The 10,499-nt window shown below is 25.8% G+C and overlaps 1 protein-coding gene across 1 annotated transcript in view; it reads right to left on the reverse strand.

Annotated features, from left to right (window-relative positions):
* Positions 1–10,499, reverse strand: part of LOC108752174 (zinc finger protein 708-like) — a 24,814-nt gene that overhangs the window by 5,742 nt on the left and 8,573 nt on the right. The gene's annotated exons all lie outside the window — the stretch shown is intronic.

Raw genomic sequence — 10,499 nt, forward strand, 5'->3', positions numbered from 1 at the left:
GTAAATATATAATTATATATACATTTATTAGAATTATATAAAATTCTATTGTTTAATAATTTTATATAACTATATATAAAACAATTTTTTCCGGGATTGATTTCACATTATTCCTTTCAAGTTCCTTACTCATATCCCCGTTTTCTATTAACATGTCATTGCTAGTTTAGGCCCAACAAAAAGAAAGACGACATTTTCATTAACTTTGTAGGCGATATAAAAAGTACGGCTTTCAATTGTTTACAGTTTAGTACTGAAATATCAACCTCATTGCAATTGCAGAAGTGTAACGACGCCTCTTAGTGATATACGATATAGCATCAATTTCAAAAATTTTGTTTCTGTTTGCGAGTATACTAATTTAAACTCAAATTAAATGTAAAATTATTATAAGTATTAAGCTATGCAAAATTACTGTACGATTTTGTTTTTAGAACACATTTTCAACTTTTCACGATAATGCTTTTGTGTTTTGATAGTGTTCAATTGTATCTTCGAGAAAAATTGTATCTTCTAAAAGATTCCCGTACAATACATATGAAATCTCATACAAAAGTTACATTTTTATTCTACACTTCATTCATCAGTTCGTCACTATTACTAGTTATTATTCGTTATTATTAGTAGTTATAATTGTTCATTATCTCCTTCGTTGATAGTTGCTATTTATTCTTTGCTTGTCGTACAAGAGGTGACCAGGTAGTGACCCTAAAAAATAAATAATTTCTTATTTATCACGTGTGATGTGGAATATTACACTTTTAATCTATTATAATATAATTATCAGGATATAACAAAAATATAAAGACAAATGTAAGTGTACAAATGAATTAAAATGTCATATCATAAATGACCTCAGTTTGAATGTGTCGAATAAGAGAGGTTTTAAAGTTGTAGGTCTTGCCACACGTCTCACAAGTATACTGCTTTATATCGCTATGTATAAGTTGGTGTTTTTTTAGACGAGATTCATGAATAAATGTTTTGCCGCATATTTCCTAAAATAGAATACATTTATGATTAAAGGAAAGTAAAAATAAAAACAATCAAATAAAAAATAATTAGAAAAATTACTAATAATAATTTTGTAGCACGTACCTTGCAAATATATCGTTTTTCGCCAGTATGTACTTTCATGTGCTGTTTTAAGTCCATATAATGAATAAATGTAGATAAACATTGATTACATTCATATACTCCTTTATGTCTTTTTTTTGTATGATTTTCCAACCTCTCATAAGTTTCGAAAATTTCCTTACACACGTTACACTTGTAATTTTTGTCATGGCTATGCTTTGCCTCTATATGTGATTTTAGATTTTCTTTTTGGCTACAAAATAACCGTAGTAATATTTATGGTTTTTTATCAATTAATTTAAGTATAGACATTAAATTATCAAATCATTTATCTGATTTTTGTTGTTAACTCAAATACTCACGCAAATGATCTGTCACAAAATTCGCAATGATAAGGTTTTATCTCTGTATGACTCATTTCATGACGACGCATATGAAATTTACGCTTAAATGTTTTATCACATGTTTTGCATTTGTATGGTTTATTTTCAGTATGTACCTCTTTATTATGTTGCGTACAAGCAATCGAGGTGTCAAATTTATCACCTTTAATATTAAGGAAAATTATTATTATAAATACATACAAAAATGGTAATATAAAACGGATAACTTAACAAAGTTATCAAAACACTAAAAATATCAATCTTGAGCTACATAAATCTTACCGCAGCGATAGCATACATATTTTTTTGTGCCATTATCCATTATCTTCGACTATCAATTCAAATATTGCGAAACTTGAGATTGAATATTTCTCTTTTTTTTTCAAATTCAATTCTCTGCGGGCGTATTCTCGGTTAAATTAATTGTAACATTTCCTAAATTCTTTTTGTAATTTTTACAATCTCAATTTTTTTGTATATTTTTAAGGTTATTTATTTTTTATCTAAAAAACCGTAAAAAAAATATAATTTCTTAAAAACAAAAACTTTTATCTATCAATTTTATAACGGAAGATTGCGGTTAACATATAAATACTTTTTTCGTTAAACAACTTAAAACACTTGAAATGACAGGTGAATACATTGTTATAACAATGTATAAAACAGCCGAGGTATTCACAATTTAGATATAGAATTATCAAAGTGTATTGGTTAGTGGATATTGAATACACTTTAACAATAAAGACTGCAATAATCTTTGTTTAAGTCATCTTTTAACGCATTTTACTACTAAACTGATATTTTATTGATTTTTTAGTGATACTTGACATGAAATTTTTAATGTATATTCTACATATAAACATTTCTTTATTTTTTTTTAATTTACATAAATAAAATACTAAGTATAATGTTAGATTAAAAACATGAGATGTTAAAATAGTTAAACGTAATTCAAACGAACATTGAGTAGGAATAGGAACATATAAATAAAAAACCGCTGTCAAGGTTGAAAGCAACATCTTGTATAAATAGATGTTAAGTATGAAAGAAGATTTAGAATAAACCCTACAATGATATTAAATCATATTTTGAAATGTGTTAAGTAAAAATTAAAATATTTAATATGCAATCGGCAATAGTTATAATCTGTTATATAGTTATATAATTATAATCTGTTTGATAATGGACAAGGATTACAAGCAATTAAGTTATAATAAAATTATTGCAGTCACGAAAATTAAAAAAAAAATTAATCAATATGTCAAAGGTAGACTAAGTTTTAAAAGAAAAATTTATAAAATTAAGAATGACGATTAGATTGAAAAATGATTTAAAAACTGAGTTAGATTTAAAAACTGAAATTTTGATGATATAATAACTTACATACAATACTTACGGCTTTGATGTAGTGATAAAGATTATTTCGGTTAAATTGTAAATTGTTTGCTGACAACTAACCACGTCAAAATCTTGGAAATAACTGTGACAAAACGAACAGATATGTGTATATATATATATACATTTTTTTATGTATACACAGGATTGTCAACATTATCTCATAAAAGTAACCCTCGTCACTCAAACGAAATGTAACAATTTTTCACTTTTTCATTATCTTCTTTCTTGAAAGTAATAAAATATTTTACAGCGTTACTCATTGGCAGTACACACTGCATATTGCAGCCCTTATACACTACTCTAATCAGCACCGCAAATGGGTTTCACTTGCTGATTGGTTGACAGTGGCTACCAATCAAAAAACCGAATATATTATGATCCTTAAACTAAAAATGCAATGTTTAGTATATTTATTATTAAAAAATTATTACACATCCAAGCAAAAATTTGGAAGATATGAATTTCAATCAAGTTTCTGTTATATTTTTATTTAAAAAATAAGAGTATCAAAAAATTGTATTATTTTAACTAATTCGAATATATAATTTTATCAAAAAGTATAAAAAATTGCGTCAATTACAAGCATAATATACATCTTTTTTTAAAAATTATTGTTGTATTACTTCTCTAAAAAATAAAATGTGCAAGAAATTAGATTCCAAATTACAAGCTTCTATTTTTAAAAAATAAAATTTAAATAATACAAATTTTTTTATTTTTATTTAAAGGTGTTTCCATTTCCACTCAAATAATGTATATTTTTGTATTCCAACTGTCAGTAAAATTTGATTACAAAGAATTAAAAGAGTAAAAGCATAAACTTAAAAAATTTACTTTTAGTAAAATAATTTTGTAATAAAAAGACTAATGATGTTATACGATTATCAATACAAAATATGTACATAAAACCCGAAAAAATTTTTTTTTTAGAAAAAGGTACAAAAAGCGCAAATGTACGTTTGTATGTTTGCTTCTTAAAAAAAATAACTGTATATTTTAAATCTATTCCAAACTGACTTTCCGAACCATCATAGTAATAATAATTTTAAAAAGAAACTGAAATAGTTAATTTGCATTAATTATAAACAAAAAATACACTTCATTGAAACACTAATAGTTTAATGGTTACCTTTAAACAATAAAATTTGTCCTTTTTCTTCTTAAAAAAATAATAACCATTTTTTATTTTTTTAGTTAATAAAACCAATAATAATATTTTTAAATTAGATAATAATAAAATACAAATGCACATAACATCTTTATACTTATTCTGTGAAATATCACAGTAACAATAACCTAGTACATTTATATTAAAAAATAGTGATATACTGATATACATATGTATTACTTTTTAATTCAACCTAAATGATATGAATTCTTTATTCTAAGAAAATATATGAAAATGAGAGTACTCAATTACAATGAACCATTTTTAATCGAAAAGAACTAGATCAATTTCTTTTCAATTGATATTATAGCTAAATCGCATAGTATCATCAAATGCGTCATCGTTATTGTATTGTCAATATATCAGAATTTTTCTTATTTTTAATTTTAAATAAGATGCCACTACAGTTGTCACAGACATTAGCCCAATTAATAAACTTTTTCTGCTACATTTAAAAAGATTTTTGGAAAACTACTTTTAACTAATTCGATTTAAATATCAAAGTATAATTGTATATTTGCAAAAATAGCGCTGTCTATCAAAATTTTGCGCCCTTCCAAATTTTGAGTTGAAACGCATGTATTTAGTGTCTCGTTACGGCTCCGCTTTAGTATATAAAAAAAAATTAAAAAGCAAAAATCGTTTGTACATTTGTACGTATTATTGCTTACAGATTACCACATAAATTATAATACATAAGAAAATAGTTTTTGTTTTTATAACAAAGAATTTACGATTTTAAAGCAGAAAATGGTGCATGTAGACAGTCGAGGAATAGGCAAGAATTTTTATGCGCTAACGAATTGTAGCAAATGTGATGTAGGCAAACGATACTGTAAGCAATCAGTTTTTGTTGATAAATGGAGTTTTACCCTTTTGGAATAGAATGTCTATATCCTGGCAAAAATACGGAACATTATAAAACGTACAATGACAAATGATTTTTAAGAGTTTCTACGTTTGCAAACTATATAAGAACGCTTGAAAACATCATTGGGTTTTAAACATTTTCAGAATATAAAATACAGTATGTATTGTTCCATGAAAGTTCTCTAATGCTAAAGCAACACTTGTTAAGGATACTCAGTAAACGCTGATGAACCTTCGTATATAGATAGTTCACTGTCAGACTTTTTCAACATTTAGCAATCTCTTTTGGTAATACCGTGACACAATCATTTATCTTTTGTTCAACAAACGCTGTTACAATGTGACGAGTTATTAAATCTCAGTAAACGCTATCAAAAGGTTTCTATGTAGGACTTTATCATAAAAATATTATAGCAATAATTCAATAATTGAAATGAAAACAATATCTAATGCTCTATAACATTAATATAATAAATGGTTTGTTTTCCGAACTTACAATAGTAGATATTAGTAATACATATAAGAGAAATAGTCAGCACATACATCCAATATTAAAATTAGATTGTATTCTGAAGATACAGTCGAGTAAATTAACATTATAATTAATTCTTTATTACGATTGGTCAAAGTTTCATTTTTCACACATCGTAAACAATATTTTATCGTTGTCCATCGCATATTAAACAAATATAATAATACTTATAATGCTGTAGAAAGTAATAAGGAACGTACCTATTATGTAGTACATTAGCAATAAAATTATCAGAAGTTAAGTTCGCCAGAGCATTTTGATACTGCCATTTTTCACTATTGCTAGTGAGAGAAAATGTTTGATTGCCCTTGGTTGCAAGCACATGGAAAAAACGAACATTGATAGACGCAGCCTAACGTAGCTAAATGTTATGTTCTCGTCGATTTATATAACGCATTGGAAATTAAATTCCTACCACTCTTTTTCAAATTAATTAATAAAAAGTTATATAACGCCGAAAAAAAAAATTTTATATACAATTATATATAAACATATATTTATATTTAAATATATATAAAAAATGTATCCATTTATTAGAACTATATAAAATTATATGTATTTTTATATAATTTTATATAATTATAAATAAAATATTATAAATAAAATATTTTTTCCCCGAGAATGATTTCATTAATTCTTCGAAGTTCCTTATTCATTTACTCGTTTCTCGTTAATATGTCATTGCTAGTTTAGGCTTAACAAAAAGAAAAGCGACATTTTCATTAACTTTGTAGGCGACACGTAAAAAAGTGTAGCTTTCAATTGCTTACACTTCAATACTGAAACCTCAATTTTATTGCAATTGTACAACGCCTTCTAGTAATATACGATATAGCATCAATTTCAAGAAATTCTGTTCGTGAGTGTACTACTTTAAATTCAAGTAGGATGTAAATTATTATAAGTATTAAGTTGTGAGAATTTACTAGACGATTTTGTCTATAGAACACATTGTCAACTTTATATGACGGTCCTCCTATGTTTGACAGTGTTGAATTGTACTTCCGAAAAAAGTTATATCATCTGGAAGATTCCCGTCATATATAAAATCTCATACAAAAGGACATATTTATTCTTTACTTCATTCATCAGTTCGTCACTATTATTAGTCATTATTCGTCATTATTATTAGTAGTTATAATTGTTCTTTATGTCTTTCGTTGTCAGTTGCAGTTTTGTTCATCTTTTGTCACAGAGATGATGACTTTAGTGACCCTAAAAATAAATAATTTTTTATGTATCACATGTGTGTAGAATATTACACTAATCTATTATAATATAATTATCAATATATAACAAAAATATAAAGACAAATGTGAATCTGCAAATAAATTAAAACGTTATATGATAAATGACCTCAGTTTGAATATATTGAATAAGTGACTTTTTATGCTTGTAGGTCTTGCCACACACCTCATAATCATATAGCTCTTTATCGCTATGTACAGATCTGTGATTGTTTAGATGACTTTTCTTAATAAAACTTTTGCCGCATTTCTAAAATAGAATACATTTATGATTAAAGGAGGTTAAAAATAAAAACAATTAAATAAAAAATAATTAGAAAATTTACTAACAATTATTTTGTAGCACGTACCTCGCGAAAGGCATGGTTTTTCGCCAGTATACTACAATGTACTTTCATGTGTTGCTTAAGTCCATATGATGAGTAAATGTAAATGAACATTTATACGATCCTTCATGAGTGTGTCTTGTTTCTATATGATAATTCAAATACTTTTTAGTTTTGAAAACTTTCTCACACATATTACACTTGTAATTTTTATCAATGTTATGCCTCGCCTCTATATGGTTTTCTAGATGTAGTTTTGACTACAAAATAACCGTAGCAATATTTATCGTTTTTTATCAATTAATTTAAACATAGATGCTGATTTATCAAATAATTTATCTAATTTTTGTTGTTTACTTAAATACTTACGTAAATGATTTTTCACAAAAATTTTGCATTGATAAGGTTTTTCCCCTGTATGAATTATTTCATGACGACGCATATGAAATTTATGCTTAAATGTTTTATCACATATTTTGCATTTGTATGGTGTATCTCTAGTATGTCCCTCTTTATTATGTCGTGTAAAAGCTGTCGATGTGGCAAATTGTTCACCTTTAAAATTAAGGAAAATTATTGTTATGCAATAAATATGAAAATGGCAACATAAAACAGATAACTGTTGAAATGACACAAAGTTACCCAAACACTAAAAATATTAATCATGAACTACATAAATCTTACTGCAATAGTGGCGTAAATATCTTTTTGTGCCATTATCCATTATCTTTGACTATCTCTTCTAATGTCGAAACACGAGATTGATGAATGTGTTCTCCTTTTCTTCAAATTCAATTCTCTTCAAATTCAAATTCTTCTGTATTGCACGGATAACTTTATTTTAACGTTAGCTAAATTCATTTCGTGATTCTCATAGTCTAAATTTTTTTGAGCGTGTATATTTTCAAGCTTATCCATCTAAAACCGCAAAAAAATATAATTTCTTAATAACATAAATTCTTTATTAAAGAAATTTTATTACGGAAGATCGCGATTAACATAATATAATTATTTTTCGCATTAAAACATTTAAAAATGACAGGTAAATACATTGTTAAAACAATGTGTAAAACGGACGATGTATTCACAATTTAGATGTAAAATTATCAATACGAAAAATTTAAAATGCCTATTACAGTCGAAGTTGGATCTTCATTGTTTAAAATAATTCAATTTTGAATTACTAATATACACTATATATGTACTTGCATATATACCATATTGTATTTTTTTTAAACTGCGCGCCGAATTGTTTTTTCGAATTTATAGACGCATTTAAAACTTTTTATTTAACAAATAGAAGGACTCTTCCTAAACAAAATAAATAACAATAAATGGCAAAAAAGGGCAAAGTATGAGTCTAACACATTTTTTAAATTGTCACATAATTAAAAACAATAAATTAGAAATAAAGAAAAGTAAAATTGAAAAACAAAGTATAATAAAAAACTCAGTTTAAATTCAAATATTACAAGTTTCAATTTCCGGATTAAGCCCTCTTCAGACATTAACTATAACAAAAATTGTTGTATAAAATTAATTATCGAAAATGATCGCATATTCCTTAAAATAACAGCTCGGATGAGTCTTGATGTAGAACATTATTCACATACGATTGAAGAGTCAAATGTGTTTCATATCTCTTGGAAAAAATTCCAGTTGATAAAAAAGATAAAAAAAGATTTCTTACGAAAAAATAAACACAATCAAATTAACATACCGAAATTCTAACAAGTAATTAAAACTCATCAAAAATCATATAAATTATTCAAACAAGTATGTCCATATAAGTTTGAAAACCCATGAATGTACAAAGTTTAGTAGAATCCAGATGTGTAAGAAGGACATTGTATATCGATTATAATGTACGCTCGCTGAAACGGATCAACACGGACTGAGAGAAGAGATGGACTGTCAGAATCGAAAAGTCAAACTTTATTTACAATAGGTATATGTGCCTTATGAAGACTTTCAGTGTCAGTTTGTAAATTTAAATTGTTTTTCTGCTTTTTAATATTGAGCATCTCAGAAATTAAACGTTTTCAATAGCAAGGTTCTTCATATAAAATTTTAACATTATGCCATTGGAAATCATGGTTATACTACAGCCTGTGCTCCGTTATGTCAAAACGGAGCTGCAGTATGACAAAAGTGTTATGTATAATATGATTACGATGTTCTGTAATTCTGGTTTTCAATTGTTTGGCCGTCTGTCCAATGTAAGACTCATCACAATTATTACATGAAATCTTATAAACTACATTGCTCTTTTAGATGTAATTAGATTAAAACTACTCTAGTAATCGTAAACTTAATTGACAAGCAATATTTAATAATTTGATGCTACAATCAAGCATCATATTATAAAAATATTAATATATCAAAAACTGTTAATAAATTTATTGTGAAAAATATTACCTCGATTGGGATTTGAACCCGGATCTCTTGTATTCCATACGAGCGTCCTTACACCATCGAGACGTTAGTAATAATTCTTCGTAATAATCGGTACAATAAGGAAACAACGTCTTTCTTTCAAGAGACGTAATATAAACAATATTGAAAATCTTAATTTAAACCTAATATGTGAGAAACACAATCAATACGAAAATTTAAAAATGTCTATTACGTCAAAGCTGAAAAATTATCAAAGTATACTGGCTTTAAAGGATATCGAATACACTTTAACAATTTATATTTTAACTATAAAGATTGTATAAAACTTTTTTATACAAATCGAAATCAGCCATTATCTTTTAACGCATTTTACTGCTAAATTGATATATTTTATCGTTAGTGATACTCAATATGTAATTTTAAATGTTTGTTCTACATATAAACATTTTCTTATTTAATTTCTTCTAATTTCCGTAAATAAAATATTAAATATAATGTTACATTAAAAATATAAGACGTTAAAATAGTTAAAATAGTTAATAGTAATTCAAACGAACAGTAAGTACAAATAGGAACATGTAAATAAGAAATCAAGGTTGGAAGCAGCATCTTGTATAAATAATTATTAAATAAGAAAAAAAAAGATTTAGAATAAATCGTACATATTCGTCATATTTTGAAATCTGTAAAGTAGAAATTAGAAAATTTAATAAGTAATCGGCAATAGTCATAATCTATTTGATAATGAAAACAGATTCAATAAAGATATAATAAAATTATAGCCACGAAAAGTAAAAGGGAAGAAATATAAAAATATGTCAAAAGTAAATCAAATCTTAAAGAGAAATTTATGAAATTAAAATGACCCGTAGATTCAAATAATGTTAGATTTATGAATTGAAATTTTAATGATATACGATCGTATAATAATAACTCGTATAATAATAACTTACACAGAATGCTTACGGTTTAGAGTAGTGATTAAGATTATTATGGTTGAATTTCAAATCGTTTGCTGACAACACGTCGAAATCTTGAAAATGGCTGTGACAAAACAACATATATGTATGTATATATATATATATATATATATATATATAT

This window comes from Trachymyrmex septentrionalis, unplaced genomic scaffold (assembly GCF_001594115.1).
Source record: "Trachymyrmex septentrionalis isolate Tsep2-gDNA-1 unplaced genomic scaffold, Tsep1.0 scaffold59, whole genome shotgun sequence".
NCBI classification, from domain to species: Eukaryota; Metazoa; Arthropoda; class Insecta; order Hymenoptera; family Formicidae; genus Trachymyrmex; species Trachymyrmex septentrionalis.